Source organism: Callospermophilus lateralis, chromosome Y (genome assembly GCF_048772815.1).
Source record: "Callospermophilus lateralis isolate mCalLat2 chromosome Y, mCalLat2.hap1, whole genome shotgun sequence".
NCBI classification, from domain to species: domain Eukaryota; kingdom Metazoa; phylum Chordata; class Mammalia; order Rodentia; family Sciuridae; genus Callospermophilus; species Callospermophilus lateralis.
In genome coordinates, this window is record NC_135326.1 from 10,410,941 (window position 1) to 10,427,175 (window position 16,235).

Here is a 16,235-nt window from a genome sequence, read left to right on the forward strand (position 1 = left end):
CTGAGTCCCTGGAGCAGAGAACTTTTGGCTTGAAGGATCGGGAGCAGAGTCCCGAAAGAAAAAAAAGCCCGCGAGATTGCGGAAGCCCGCCTTCCTGTCTCTCTGCGCACTGATTGGACAGTCCCCCCCCCCCCCCCCCGCATCCCGGATGGATGGCCTCCAAGCCCGCCTCTACATCGTGACTGACAGCCAATATCATCCAATCATTGGCTGAAATTGGATAGAGTGACAGATTCTTGGCCCCAGCCCTTTTCAGGCGGAGCTTCCGGGCTGTGCTGGGAACTAATCCAGGTGGGAAGCCTTGGCTTAGCCTCAGGTACAGAGGTGACACCTGGCGCTGAGCTAGGCTTCAGCCATAGAGTGCTTTCTGAGCTGGCGAGGCCCAGGGTTTATCCTCAACACAAAAACAAAGCACAGCTTCTCAGGGAGGCTGAGGCTGGAGGAGCCCAAGGTCAGTGAGACCCTCTCTTAAAATAAAAGGAAAAGAGTGAGGGTGTAGCTCAGTGGTCCAGGTCAAGCCCCACTGGGTTTATTTTATATATATATATATATATATATATATACACCTCAGGCAAATTAGAAAGACAATGTCTACAAATTTTTGAAACACTCTTGAAAGATATCATATATTGTAAGGGTAAAATTTCTAAGCTGTTTCTAAGCCGCAAAGCCTGAGTTAAAGTGTAAAAGACCGGGCATTGTAAAGTTTGTAAACCACAAGGCTTAGGTTAAAAAGTAAAAGACCAAGTATTGTTAAGTTCCCCTGCTATCCCCAAACCTGAAATCCCTGTAGCTGTTAGGACAATACCCGAATTGCCCAGTAAATATTCTCACTGACTCCCTGGTTGTCTAATAACTTGGGGCTCTGTGTAGCCTGGCACGTAGGCATTGCAGGACCTAAACCAATTAGTTTGAATGTGTACCCCGCTTAGAAGTGACCAATCACCCCTGCCCATTCTGTTCCCGCCAATGAACGTACTAATCATGTCTCAGAGTTGTTGTTTAATTTTCCCGCACCTCATAATGATTTGTTCTGATGTATGCAAAGCCCCCGCCCTTCTCAAAAAGTGTACATAAGCACTGCTTGACCTTTGCTCTGGGCTTTGGGCTGCTCTCCCTTCTTGAGGGAGCCTGCATGGAGTCTCAGCATGCTGAATTGGATCCTCAATAAATCCCCTTCTGCCAATTACATAAAGTCAGTCTCTTGGTGGTCTCTTCCTCTGACGCTTTGCCGGATCCTTACAATATATCACACATATATTTGATATCTACTAATGAACAGTTTAAAAATTATTTTAGTAATTCTCATTACCTCCTGGCCTCTGATCTTTGAGGAGGCAGCCTGACTTATAAAAGGAAACATTTGGGGTTGGGGCTGTGGCTCAGTGTTCCATCCCCAGTAGACAAAGGGGTGGGGTGGGGGGAGGCAGGCAACCCTCTAAAACAGCAATGTGCAGCAGAAATAAAATGGGTGCCTTGTGCTCAATGTAGATAGTCTCCATTCTACTATTATCATTTCTTATGCACAGACCTGACTCTGCTGATCCCACAAGTCCGCTCCGCTGTTTGCCCTAAAATCAAAAAGAAGAGGTATTGATTGAAAGCAGGAAACGAACTTTGACCAGTGCAGCTACACCAGGGAGACAAGGAAACCCTGTCCTTACCCTGTGTTCAGATGCTGACAAGGGCTGTGAGATTTTCTAGAAAGGGAAATCATTGTCATGAATGTATAGCGGAAATTGTATGTAGGAGTCAGTATGTATTGTAAAAGAATAATATTGTATTATTTTTGCAATAGGTGATATGCAAATAATATCATAATATGTAGAATTGTGTTAGGTTAGGCTTCAGGCATCTGTAGTCTCATATCATGTCTGTGAGCTCAAGCTCATTTGCCTCCTTGAAACATGTCATTCCATTGCACAGACTGACTTCATTATTTTCTCTCAGTATAAAGTCCTCCTCTTGTCTACTCTTTCCATGTCAAGGTTCATATGCACCAACATTTTCAGGAAAAGCCACAAGCCCATCTGCATCCTGCCTAGGAAGCAATGTACCCCCAGAAGCTGACCCAGCGCTCTCAGTTCCTGGGTTTCAACTGATCGTTAAACCAGAAAGAAATAGTAACTCTGCTCAGCTCTGCCAGAAAGCCCGCATATAAAACATAAAAATTTGCCACTTGGGGCCAATACAGCCTGTCATATTAACCCCAATAATGGAAAGAATATACAATTTTATTCTCTTCTCTTAAGTTGGATATTTTGAAGTCTTTCACATCCTCCACAGTGTCTCACATTCATTCTACCTAACAGTATTGCCCATAGACAAGGGGGGCTCTTGTGTAAAAAGTGTTAAAACATGGGCACATAGCTGCCCAGAACTGAGAATTGAATCCCAGGTGCTTTTATTGTCCCCCATGTAGAGATTGAATTGATGGCGGGAGCACTGAGCTACATCCCCAGCCCCCCTTTTCATTGTGGTTCAAAGAATGTGAGTGGGAGCATAACTGTGATGGATCTGAGAAAATAACCCCAGATGGTGACTCCAACCTGTTATCAGACCAATGAGAAAATACAAAGTACAAGCATGGTGGTACAGGACTGTAATCCCAGCCTCTCAGGAGGCTGAGACAGGAGGATTGCTTGCTCAAGCCAGCATCAGCAAAAATAGGGTGCTAAGCATCTCAGTGAGATCTTGAGTCTAAATAAAATACAAAACAGGGCTAGGGATGTGGTGAAGTGGCCAATTGCCCCTGGATGAATGGAAGGATGGGTGAATGGGTGGGAGGATGCATGGACTGATGGGAAGATGTATCTATGTCTGAATGGATGGCTGGATGAATGGGTAGATGGGTGGGCAAATACACAAATCCATGATGCATGGGAGAGAAAATAGGCAGATGGGTGGAAGCAGGGATGGCTGGTACATAGACAGATGGATAGATATATACACAGATGCATGCTGATGGATTTGAGTAATGATAGTGATTTGCTAATCCTGAGAATAAAGGGCTCAGAACTGAGTAGAGTTCTACAAGCCTGTATGACATCATGTACACAGTTTAGCAAAAATAAAAAAATTCGCCACACTCTCTAAGATCCTTTGGCCTTCAAAGGCCCCCACTCAAACCATCTCTTTTGCCCCATTTTGGCCCTGTCTCCCCCACACCCCACTAAGACATAATTTTTTCCCTAGTCCCCAGTCATACTGTGAATATTCATTTTGAAGTGGCACACACTGTAATTCTGTGACTTGGGAGACTGAAGCAGGAGGATTGTAAGTTGGAGACCAGCCTCAGCAACTCAGAAAGTCCCTAAGCAACGTAGAATCTGTGTCAAAATAAAATATATATAAAAAAGAAGGATTAGTGATGTTGCTCAGTGGTTAAGCACTTCAGGTTGAATATCCAGTACCAATAATAATAATAATAATAATTAAAGTAATAATTTTGTTGATACATCTGCAGAATCAAAAGCTTGACACTTAGTAAGTTCAGAACTTGGAGCCTCTGAAGGGACTTGGGCTACAAAGTCAACAGAGTCAAGGGTGTGGCTGGGTCTGAAGAAGGTGACCCAGCCCAGAGGATGCTGAAGAACTCAGAGGTGTCAGGGTGGGCTGGTGACTGGGGACACAGCTGGCCCAATGTGCTGGCTTTCTGTTCCACACAGCATGGGTGGTGAGAAAGAAGCAGGGCTCCTAGCGATGGCCAGCTGCCATGTCTTTCCTTATCCCAAGATCCACTGGGCTGGAAACGGGTTTGGCCATCAGGCAGAGGTGGAGTTAGCTTGGGTGGTGGCCTGAGGTCATCAATGAACAGTCAGGGTCTGTGATCTGAAGGCCCCAGGCTGGGTGTTTTGTTACAGCAGCCCAGGAAGACTAATACAGTGACCAGCAGCCCTCTCACGAGTGCAATGACCTGAGTGTGTCTGGAGCTGCCACATTGGAACTGAGGGTCCCTTAGCTCTGAGTGATGAGCATGTGGAGATGTGGCAAGCCAGCCATGGGTGGGTGTGAACTATGAGCCTGCTGGACTCTGCACACCACCTCGTGGACCAGGGCTCCATGTCAGGCATGAGGACACGGATCTCCCAAGGGTATCTGCAGAGGTCAAGGATCAAAGGCGGGTCAAGCTGGACCACTAGTCCCCAAAGCATGGCAGCCCCCGCCCCCTTGGAAGGCTCAGGCGTCCTCTGGCTGGAAGAGCAGGGTCAGGAAGTACGTGTTCCACAGAGTTGCTCCTGTGGAGGGACAAGGATCACAGAGAGATGACTGAGGACAACAGCAGGACTCAGCCAGGTGTCCTCAGGAGGTGAATAGCACCAGGGACGGTGGCCCATGTGTGGGTGGGCATAAGCTGTTCTGTCCTCTCCAGAGCAGAGAGAAGGTGGCCTCCAATTAGATTATTGGGTGATGCAAATACTATGAAATTCAGGGTGACCGTGAGCCTTAGCAACATAAACAGAACATTTCGTGGCTCCTGGTGGAGGTCTGGTTCTTGCCGAATGAGGAAAATAGTGGTTCAGTTCAGTTTATATAAGTCATTTTGAGAGGCGAAGGCTGCTGCCACACAGGGGACACATTGTTTCCAGTGTGCACAGTGTGGATTCCCTGAGTGAGCGCAGCAGTGGCAGTGGCTGTGGCGGCGATGGCGGCCACTAGGGCAACAATCCCAGCAATGATGAGGCCAATATCACGCCTTGTCCGGTGCAGGATCTCACTCAGAAGATGCTTCCTCTACATGTCCCTCCACTGCTTGGACTGGTTCACTGGAAGCCAGGCTGTGGGGGGCATCTGAGGATCAATACACATTTAGCTTTCAGAGAAGGTGTAGACAGGTTGGGAGCCAGCAGGATGCATTGACTGCACAAGGGATCTCTGCATGAGTGATATTTACACCATCAGAGGCAGTGGTTATGAGCATGGCAAGGGTGGCGAGACACAAGCTTGTGCACAGTGGGTATGGGTATAATTTGGGATGAAGGCATATGTTGGATTTAGGGCTCTTTATCGACCCATTCATGCAGCCTGCTGATGCCTATTTGAGGGGTTTAGTGGCCAGCAATATTGGTGTGATGCGAGATTGATTTCCTGCATAGTGGTTGATGACAGATTGTCCCAGGTAGCAGTTACTCCATAGCCCACATGGTATTTGGGCACATAGGTTACATTCCAGGGAGCTGTGCCCATCCAGGCGCTTAGGTATTGATCTTCTCAAGAGAAATTTCTCTTACCAAGGAGATAAGGTGTGGCTGCCACACATGGATTCCAGGGGTGCTGTCATCATCAGAGGGGAGTTTTCTATAGAGTGTTGTTGGGCATGTTGGCAGCCAGCGTTTCTGGCACTTGCCATGGGGGAGGGGGAGTCTATGGCTATTGGTAGCATTAACTACCAAGTGTCAGTGAAAGACAGCCAGCATAGGACTTGTTATATTGATCTACAAATGCTTCCTTAGCAAGAGCAAAACAGAGAGGACGGTCCTGGTTGTAGGTCTCATTATCAACGATGGAGAAACCACTCGGCCGAGCAGGTGTGGAGTGCTGGTGTTCCCCTGCACGGTGGTGGTGTTACAGCTACGTCAGGATCAATCAGGTCAGAGTTACTAGAAAAGAGCTTAGATGGGGCTCCTTCCCAATTGACCACCGCTAAGTTGGTGGCCAAGGGACCAAAGCCCAATTTACCTGGCAGGTAGTTTCACTGCAGGCACCAGGTGGGGTGAGGCTTCTGTCAAAACATACAAACCCTGGACCCAGTTTTAGGAGGGACGCTAGACCATTCCATGCATTTGTGATGGGATCCATCTTGGAGATTATAGATTAATGGGAGGGCACAGTGAAGGGGACCTATGTTTGTGGGTGGCTGTTTCCATGGAAAACTTTGAAATTGAAAGAAAATTTGAAGTAAATAAGATTTTGTTCAATGCATTGAGAGGAGACTGGGTAGATTGGTAGATTGGGTAGATTGGTAGAATTAAAGGTAGTATGGCCTTTAATTCCTTGGGTGTTCTGACTACGATGCATTAAACCTGAAAATTAAAGGGGATCCCAGTAACATGGTTTGTATGCCACGTACAGCAAAATTCCTTGAAGGCTCTGCTTGCCTAGGCTGGAGCAGTGCCAGTTTTGATGGAGAAAGGAGCTGCCATGATCCCAAAGCACTTAAGTAGATGGGGATGGCCATTCTACAGCCTGAACAGGTATCAGTGACCACATACATATATTTTAATTTCCTGAAGGTACATAATGAGTGACATCTACTTGCCATAAGGCATTAGATTTTAACCTTGGGGATTTACTCCAGCAGGTTGTTAAGCGATAACAGGAAGGAAAGGGGCATATTTCTGTGGTCTTCACTAGCTGCTTGCAAGCCTCCGTGGTCAGTTCAGGAAATAATTTGCAGAGGCTCTGGGCATTCTCGCCAGAACTGTCCTGTCCCTCCAAACCCCCAGCAAGTGGAGCTGCCTTTTCCTTTATAGCTACCTTACTCTTACTTTCATGCAGTGGCCAAGGCTGAGGCCAGCAGAGTGGCTTGAGCCCCTTGTGTCCCTGTATCCTGGGTGGCCAAATCCAGTCATCCACTGGACTGCATTGTGCTGGTGCCTCCTGCTCTTTGTCCCTTGTTTAGTCCCTCCCTGATAACCTCCTTGGCTGCGGCTTCCCTTTCTCCTTCATGAGAAACTTTTCCTTTCTTGGATTATTGACTCTGTCCAAAAACTGCGACTGAGTGATTTGAGCACACGCTCTGCAGATGGCCCCCGGGGTCCATCCCCTGTACTGCCTTCTTTTCCTCCTTCAGGGCACACAATGCCTGTGGGTGCCAAGCAGCAGGGCACTGTGGTGTGGCTATGCTGGTGGCATGCTGAGTTCCTCATCTCTTATCTTCCACAGACCTTCCAAAGGCTCTCTGGCCTCTTGGAGTGGGTTTCTGGAGACCATGGCTCGGGCCTGTCTGGTGGCCTGGTCATTTCCAAGCCATCAGGGCCCCATGCTGAGCAGTGCTAATTGCATTCTTAACTATCCGTTGCTACAAATTTCATGTTTAGGAGGAATCATCCTTATGTTTCAGAATCTGCTCTGCTAAAGGGGTCACAAAAGTCAGGCCCTTCATACTCTCTTGGGTTCCTCTCATCCATACTAATTCCAACCTGCATTTCCATGCAGACAACAGGTGGTTTGCTGGGGTATGGGACAGACCCTGTCCACTTCCTCCAGGCAGGGCTGCAGAGACATTGCTTTTTGGCAAATGAAGCACGTGGGGTCTGCCCACGGGGCCACATTTATAGTTACTCCTTAACCTTGTGCTCCCACCACATTCATTTATCTGTCCCCTAATAAAGGGCAGAAAAAGACAACATGCTTCCTTGCGAGCCTATGGGAGGGAAATACCCAGCCATGCTGAACTCAGCTTTGACGCCACCCAGGAAGACACAGTGGTTCACACCAAGAGCCCTGAGAGAGCTGGGAGGTTCCAGCTAAAACGCCGAGAGCACCACCGTGAACTCAGCAAGCTACAGAAGCAGGACCCGGGGGGCTGCTGCCAGTGTGGACGTGGCATGAGCCTGCGGGGTCAGGTCTGTACATCCGGGTGTGGAGGACAGCCCTGCAAGGGTGCTGAGAGCTGCAGGCAGACACCTCACCTGCCCCATGGCTCAGAGGACAGCAGTGGCCCTTATGGAGCTGACCCCAGAGCTGTGTGCTGGTCACTCCCTGGGCCCTCCCTCCTTGTCCCCTTTTCTGTTCCCCAGCATCAGCCTTCTCACCTCCCTGTTTCTGAGGGTGGAGATGAGGGGTTCAGGAGGAGGTGACGGGGTTGTAGAAGAGCATGAGGACCTTGCCCTGGTCCCGGGAGGAGCGGCTCCTGGCTGCATGTACTTGAAGATGATGTTCCCGTAGAACAGGGAGCCCAGGGGGAGGTGGGCCGCAGGTGATGAAGACTGTGTCTTCCTGAGGACGACTGCATTCTGAGCACAGCACTGATGATGTGGCCATAGGAGACCAAGAGGAAGACCACGGGAAACAGCATGATGCCCACATCCAGGACAAGGACAGTGCCCTCAATAGCCACCATGCTGACACAGGCCACACGGATCAGGATAGGTATCTCACACAGGAAGTGATCCTTCTTCTTGTGCGCACAGCATTGTAACCATAGGGTCACTGACACATGACCAAGGAATTGACTGCACCACAGCCTGGAAATCATGATCACGGTGTAGGGCAGGGGCTTCCAGATAGCCACTAACATGTCATAGGCTGTGACACTCAGCAGCAGTCCCTCCACTCCACCAGGCCCAGGAACAGGAAGAGATGGACTGTGCCCCTGCAGAGATGATAGTCTTGTCGTGGACACGTAGGTTGTGCAGCAGCTGGGGATGGAGCTGGGGTGAAGCTGAGGTCCAGGAAGGATGAAGGGGGTAAGGAGTACACGGGCATGTGGAGGTGGGGTCCAGCTGCGACACCAGGATGATGGAGTGTGGCCCAGCAGGGTCAGCAGGTGGGCTACCATGTGGACCACAAAGATTACCCTCTTCACATTGGGGAAATTGGAAAATCCCAGGAGGATAAAGAGGCCCTGGGTGCTGCCATTGGTCCCATGGATCTCTAGGGCACCTGAGGAGAGATGTCCACAGCAGAAGCGGCAAGGGCTGCTGGAGTGTGGGCTCCTAGCCAGGCTTAAAGCAGCACCGTGAGGACTTGTTTACTGACTCACATAACCTCTATCTGTGCTGTGCAGGCTCTGCTGGGGTTATTATTATTATTCCCTAGTTATAGAAAGGAAACGGAGACACTTGTGTGAAGTGAATGTCCCACATGGAGGGGCAGAGCTGGTCTGCACCCAGGAAATGTGGCTGCATCTTCACCCTTATTCACCCCCGATTCTGTGTTACTGCAGAACAGGAGGACACACACCTGCCGAGCTCTATCCTTTGCTTCTACCAGCTACACAAGTTTCTGAGCTCCTGTCAAAACCTCAGAGGTACAAAGAACACCCAAAATAACCACCTGATAGGATTTAGGAAACACCATGTGCAGCTGATCCTTGCACCTCATGGGGTTGAAGTACAAGGGCAACTCATACAGAAATCTGGTTCAGTATATAAAACAAGCTTAGAGATTTGCAAGCATTTGATAAACTAAAAGACAAAACATGTAACTAAATATTCAGTCTTCAAAAAAATATTTATTTTTTTTAGGTTTTTTGGTGGACACAATGTCTTTATTTCATAGTTGTGTGGTGCTGAGAATCAAACCCAGTGGCTCCTGCATGCTAGGTGAGCACTCCACCTTGGAGCCCCAGCCCCACCCTACATATTCCATCTTTATCAAAAATTTAGAATATCACGAATGCATAAATCTACGCTGTCATTATGATACTTTATCATTTACTACTATAAAATACACACAAATCTCATGTAAAAAGTGAAAATATATAAACATTTCTAGAAACAGAGACCATACAAGGTGACACATGCAAAGGAGAGAAATAAAAACCAAAGCAAAACTGCAGCAGCAGCATCCCCACAGGAGAGGAACTCAGGGAGCCTGGCGCTGTGCCATGCCCTCAGCCACCCCTGTGGTGGGAAACGTGTCCTTCTCCTCACTTGAGTGATGGGGACAGGATCCTAAGCCCCTGGCCCCTGTGTGGAGGTGACTGCTCAGGCTTCTGACTCCCAATAGGAAACCCAGGCTCCTGGGACCCCCAACAGTCCTGACCCCGGGACCCTCTCCTCACAGTGGAGAGGAAGTGACCCAGAGATACCCCAGACAAAAGGCACCCTGTGCATCAAACTTCCCCTGGAGGATGCGGGGATGTGCTCAGAGGAGCGTCCTGGGTCCTCAACCCTAGGGAGCCCCTCACCCTCTTCACCCAGCATCCAGATTGCTCCCTTGTCAGATGAAATATGCAAAACACCTCCCATGAAATCAAGCTAAAAAGAACACAGAAATGAGACAATTTCTGTGACAACACATTCACCATTATTTTTGCCAAACACGTCACGATTCCCAACTCATGATGTAATCCAAGGTCGTGGAGCTGTGCTCCATTAGGTCATGGCTCAGACTCTGAGTCTGAGGGGGACAATTTCAAGTAACACCCACTTAAAACCTGTGACGTGCCCACCCAGAGCTTGGATAAGGGGGAAGAAGCAATTTTTGCTTCTGTTGACCATGGGACAGTGGGACCCGGTGAGCACTGCTGGACCCGGACACTGACTGCCTCACGTTCCTCCCACAGCTTTAGCAAGAGAAGCGATTGCATTTGTGCTGACTGCTCAGGAGACAGCCCCCTGGGGTGCTCTGACCACCACACGCTGGGCAGCTGGCCCCGGAGTCCAACCTGAGCTGTGAATTCTGCTGTCGGGTGTCACTTTAAGTCCTGTGGAGGGGAGTATGGAACAGCTGCTGTGCCCCAGAACACATTGGGCCTCACCCCCATTCAGATAATGAGGTGTGGCTCCAGGAGTAGGCGTCACCCAGTGGGGGCGAGTTACACCCACCTGTTCCTTTGGAATCCTACTCTGTGCCCTTTTGAGATAGAATGTTCCATGGAACCTCCCCTTGTGTGTCCCCTTCCCTTGCTCTGTCCTTGATCCCCACACAGCACATGAGATGGGCGTGGCCTTCCAGGATGTCAACCTACTGGCAGCAGACATCAGGAAGACTCCACCCCCTGAATCTTGACCCTATCCTCACTTGAGTGGCTTCTCCCCAATAAAATGGGGCTCCAGGCCTGCTCTCTCTCTTTCTTGCCTGCATTCCTCCTTTGGGGGAGCTGGGTGAGGGAGCCATCACAGAACAAAGAAAAAGCCATTTCTCTGTCTCTGTGTGATAATGTCATGCAGCCCAGTTCACCTGGAGTGACCCTGACTGGTTTAGTCCTATGTCGGGACAAGTGGTGTCCTGTACTTGAACTTCAGTGTAAATTTTAGAAATTTAGTGAGTTTGGAATTTCTCTCCAGAAGTTAAGTGCTCTTAGGATTTCAGAGTGTTGTGGGTTGAATTGTAGAAAGTAAGTGAATTAGAAGAAGAGGTTGTGATGTTAGACTCATAAGATCTGGGAATTTCTCATCTGTAGAAAAATAAACAAAAAATATTTTTGTAATTCTAGAAAGCATAAGTAAATATAAAGAATTATGAAGGTGATGTTGCTAAGTTCGGTGCTCTCCTATGGGAAAATTGCTTTTCTGAAAAGTTTTGATTGTTTTTGTGTATTTTTTTATTTTAAAGTATTAGGTAAAGTGTTAGGATGGCCTTAGGCCTGAGCCTAAGCAACTCCACTTTAAAAACTTCAGTTTAACCTGCAGTTTCACCAGACACATCCACAGGTCCCTCCAGTATGGCCTCAAAAAATTCCTTCCCCTCACCCTGATACAGAGAGTGAAGCCTCTGGCAGGCTGTCTTTGCCTGATAAGAGGGAAAGAGAAGATCAGGGTGGAGACCATAGGACCACAAGTTTCTGACCTCAGGGTAAATGACATCCCTGAGAAATCCAGTGGTGGCTGGTAGGGAATGAAAGGGGAGTCAAAAGGCCCCAAATTTAGTATAAATGATAGAGCTGATGAACAGGGATTCAGCCAGCTGAAACAGGATGCACTAGAGCTGGAGAGCCTGCTGAGGACCTGACATCCCATCACTTGTCATCTTTCCTGAATCTCTGCATGATCCTCACCGCTCTCAAACTCTACCACCTCATCTGGACCTTGGTGAGAGCCCCAACTCCTCCCTATGACCCCCTCCTCAACTGGTCATCCGCTCCATGCTCCACACTAGGGAAAGCCTACCTTGGTTCCAGACCTGATCACCGAGGTCTGAGTGAGTGTGCATCTGCTGGACTCACAGCCTAGGACTTAAGACCTTTGAACTTAGCATGCAGAGGGAATGTCTGTCCCTAGCCTGTCCTGATTAAGTGTGTTTTGCAGTGCTTAGAATGCATCTAGAACTGTTTGCTGTGGATTGATTATGTCTATTGCAGTGCCCAGCATTAAGGATTGTTTTCTTGATTAAGAACCTATAGAGTGAAACTGCATGGAGTAACTTGAGTGAATAAAGCACTGGAAGGGACAGAAGCCTGTGGACATTCTTTATTTCTCCTCTCGACTGCATACATCACAATTTTGCCCCCTTGCAACATAAAGATTTCTTGGAATCTATATTCTAGGAGTCAATGTTTGGAGGGTAAGAGGAAAAAGGAAACATTTTTCATGGTGCGACTTGATACAGGGGATTTTCTGCTGGTAGAGTGGCAAATTGTGTTTTTCTGCTATTTTCTCAAATGTGCTCAAACAATTTGTACTGAGACTCTTCCCTGCATTCTTGTCCCATTGGGGTCGGAACAGCTTTAATTAACTCAGCTGCAGGACACAGGACCACCCCTGGTCCCTAAAAGGTCTTAACTAGCACCACCCAGCTGTCCTTTTGACCCTTAAGCAACCTGGTCTGGGGACCAAAGGCAGACTGCATTAGGGTTGGACAGTAATGCTGGCCTCTGCCTTTAAATCACTGTTTTAAAGTGCCCACGCTCTGGAAAGGGAAAATGTAAAAAAGATGGGAGAACACGAGGGGGGAGGGGAAGTCACAGGGAAACAGCCCATTAAGGAGGAGAGAGCTGACACCTAACCTTGGGACCCAGGCAGCTGCAGCAGCCACAGCCAGTTCCCAGCTGTTCCATCACCATGGTAACCAGGGAAGCCTGGGGGGGGGCGGAGCCTGGCTTCCTCATCAGGCCTTTCCCATTTTCCAGGGCTTCCCATTCGTCCTTCCTCTGTCACCCAGGCAGGGTTTCTGGTCCCGCCTCCCAGCCACTAACCTGTCCTTCCTGCTTCACTGTTGTCTGCCACTGGAGCTGCAAGGAGCCTGCATTTTTAAGAATGTGCACCTGAAATACTTTCAGGCAAAATCTGACTCCACAGGTTTCTCTGTTGCTATCCTAAGCCTGACTCCCTCTGACTCGCTCTGAAAATAAAATAACTTTGAGTGTGTGTGTGTGTGTGTGTGTGTGTAAAACAACTTCCTTTATAATGCTTCCTTTTGCTCTTCAGGGTAATATAACTAAGTAATGTTCCGTTGAGGAGAGGTCACAAACATAGGCTTCTTATAATTTTGGAGTCTATGGGAATGCGTTTTGCACCCTGCACACACAAAAGCCAGCATCTGAGATCTTTTCTCACAATGTTTCTGTGATGACCAAGAAATCCTTCTTCTCGTTCCTGACTACATAATTACAATAAACAAATAAATGTATACACAGGGCTCTTTTTTTTTAACCACATCACGTGACATCCCAAATAGAATGAGTGCACTACTAGTCCAAAGTAAAATAAATGGATCCAAATACATGATTTAATGAGGCTTATTTTAAAATTCCATGGTTGTATAATGCTAAGTTAAACTTTTATTATGAATGTATATCTTTCCAGTTATTTGGATCATCCATAGTCCTTAATTCATGAAATAATTAACATATATGTCTTATTTTTTCATTAATAGATTTTTATTTGCTTCTAATCATTTTTGTTCAACAGAAAACACATAAGTTATATTTCTTATATATGCTCTTATGCTCTGCATTTTATGGTACAGATATTGAAGATAAAATGTTTGATTATAAAATATCTATTTTAAGAGATATAACCATCAAATAATCTCTAATTCTCAAATTTTGTACAAATTATTATATGATGATAAAATAGATATGATTCTATCAATGGAAATGTTCAACAGCTTTAACTATATTTTCATTGAGAAACTTCTTATTAAGGTACAATAATTTGTTTAGATTCTAATATCTATAAAAATTGTTCCAAAGTATACACAAAGAAGGATTTCTAGAGAAAGAAAAGAAGATGCTTCTACAGAAAGAAAACACACACGGTTGCTAGTATGATTATCCAGTTCTAAGTAAAAGAAATAAAAGGATGACTACTAGGAGGTCCTAAGAAGAAGGAAATTATCTTTGGATAAATGAAAAGGTCTTTATATTCTAAATTTTCATGATGAAAGGGTTTTTCTAAATAAGGATATGTTAATATAATTATCTAGACAGATGACATGGAAAGTTAAAACTTTTGAAAAACAGATTTCTCTATAACTGGACTGATTATATATATTTGGACTAATCAATTGTAGGATTTTTTAGGCTACTTCCCTGATTTTATTATGCTAATGTAAGCTAAGGTTTTTCTCCACATTCTGACATGACAGAGCTCATTAAATATTGAACTTATACCTAAAGTTTGTGCTGTTTGACCAAGAAACAATTTATAATGAATCAAATTTATACAAAATTGATCAAACAATAAGTGTTTTAAAATGCTGACTTATATTCCAATTTTGACACTTCTAATTGGAGAGTAAATTTGACTGATTCAGAGATCAGTAATTGCAATGATTGGTGCTGATTCTTGCATATCATTTCTGTTTATTGGATGTTTGTGGGATTTGAGAAAACATTATATTCAAAATGTTCTCCACATTAAAGCCATATGTGAGTTTTGAGCAATAAAACTTACATTGTTAGAAATTCATTTGTATTATATACATTCTGTAACTGGATCTATAGTCCATGAAACACTGTAAGACTTGCATACTATTCCCTACACTGGGAAGTAATTTTAATCATAATTTTAAAGTACAATTAAGAGACACCTATTGAAAAAATAATATTCTAAAATATAAAGATGTTCTGTGTAAAGAATAATAGTAAAGAGGAGACACAGGTGTAGCAAGGCCCACAGGTACCTTGGAGACCTTCTTACCAGGTCCTTATTGTCATCCCTTCATTGAAGCTGTGACATCCCAGTTTTGTGGGAGTGGCAGCCTCAAACCTATATGTGTCTGATGTTGAACTGTGGAGCCACCATGGGGTGAATAGGGAACCCCAGTCAGGGTACCTCTCTGCTCGAATGAGGGGTGCCTCATGTTGGGGTCCTGGTGTGGGCCTGTCTCTGGTTCACAGGGAAGCAGGATGCTAAAATGTTATTTAAATTCCACACATTCATGACAATTTTGTACAGACCTGAGCAGTTTATTTATATTGTAGATGGTTTTTATTCCCCACAGTCATGGTATAAAATAATATTTTCAGTTCCTACACAATGCTTAATGGACTTGCAGCTAAGTCCCAGGGAAAGGGGCAGACCTTTTATCTATATCTCACAGAACAGACTTTCTGAGTCCATCTGCTCATGGCCTCAACGTCTCCTTGTTCCTCAGGTTGTAGAAGATGGAGTTGAGCATTGGGTGAGGGTGGTGTGGAAGACAGGCAGAACCTTGTTCCCTGCTGAAGACCAGAAGGATCATGGCTGTGGGTGAGAGCAAAGGGTGCTGAGTGGAAGGTCACCACAGTGAGGCGGTGCTGCAGAGGGAGAAGACATTCTTCTTCCCTGCCCCAAGGCATAAAGCAGAGAGCAAGAAGTACTTGACCACAGAAAAAAGGGATTCCAATGAATGCAAACATAAGGAGATGTCACGCAGATCAGTGAGGGACAGCCAACACACCAGGAAATAGACAGCTGTGTGGAGGAGGACATCCAGGAGGGTGAGAAGGATCATGGACAGGTTGTCAATTAGAGCCATTAGGAAGATGAGAGCAATGCAAATGAAGAGGAAAGACTAAATCCATTTTTATATCTTTATGATTTGGTTTTGGGGATTGAGCCCGGGGTGCACAACCACTGAGCAACATCCCCTCCTTTTGATTTTTTATTTTGACACAGATCTTGCTAAGTTCCTTAGGACCTCACTAAGTTGAGGCTGTCTAGGTTTGTGATCCCTCACCCTCAGCCTGGTTGGTCACTGGAATTATGCCTGTGTGACACTGTGCCCAACAAGACTGGTATCATACCCCTCATCCATATATTTTTTTTTTTTGAATGGGGGGTGTCCTGTGAATTGAACTCAGGGGCCCTCAACCACTGAGCCACCTCCACAGCTATAGTTTGTACTTTATTAGAGACTGGGTCTCACTGAGTTGTTTACTGTCTCACTATGTCTGAGGCTGGCTTTCAGCTCACAGTCCTCATGCCTCAGCCTCCTGAGCCATTGGAATGAAGGCATGAGCCATTGCACCTGGATTTGTTTTGTTTTAAAATTATGTTATTTCTTTCAGTTACTTATACATGACTATAGAATGCATGTATGCACTTTGATATATCATACATAGATAGGATATCAGCTCTCATTTTTTCTGAGTGTGCATGTTGCAGAATGATCTATGTATGACAGTACCCTAAACACAG

The 16,235-nt window shown here is 46.2% G+C and overlaps 1 pseudogene; it reads right to left on the reverse strand.

Annotated features, from left to right (window-relative positions):
• Positions 1-7,697: 7,697 nt before the first annotated feature.
• Positions 7,698-14,916, reverse strand: LOC143639723 (olfactory receptor 2W3-like; annotated as a pseudogene).
• Between the last annotated feature and the right edge of the window lie 1,319 nt (positions 14,917-16,235).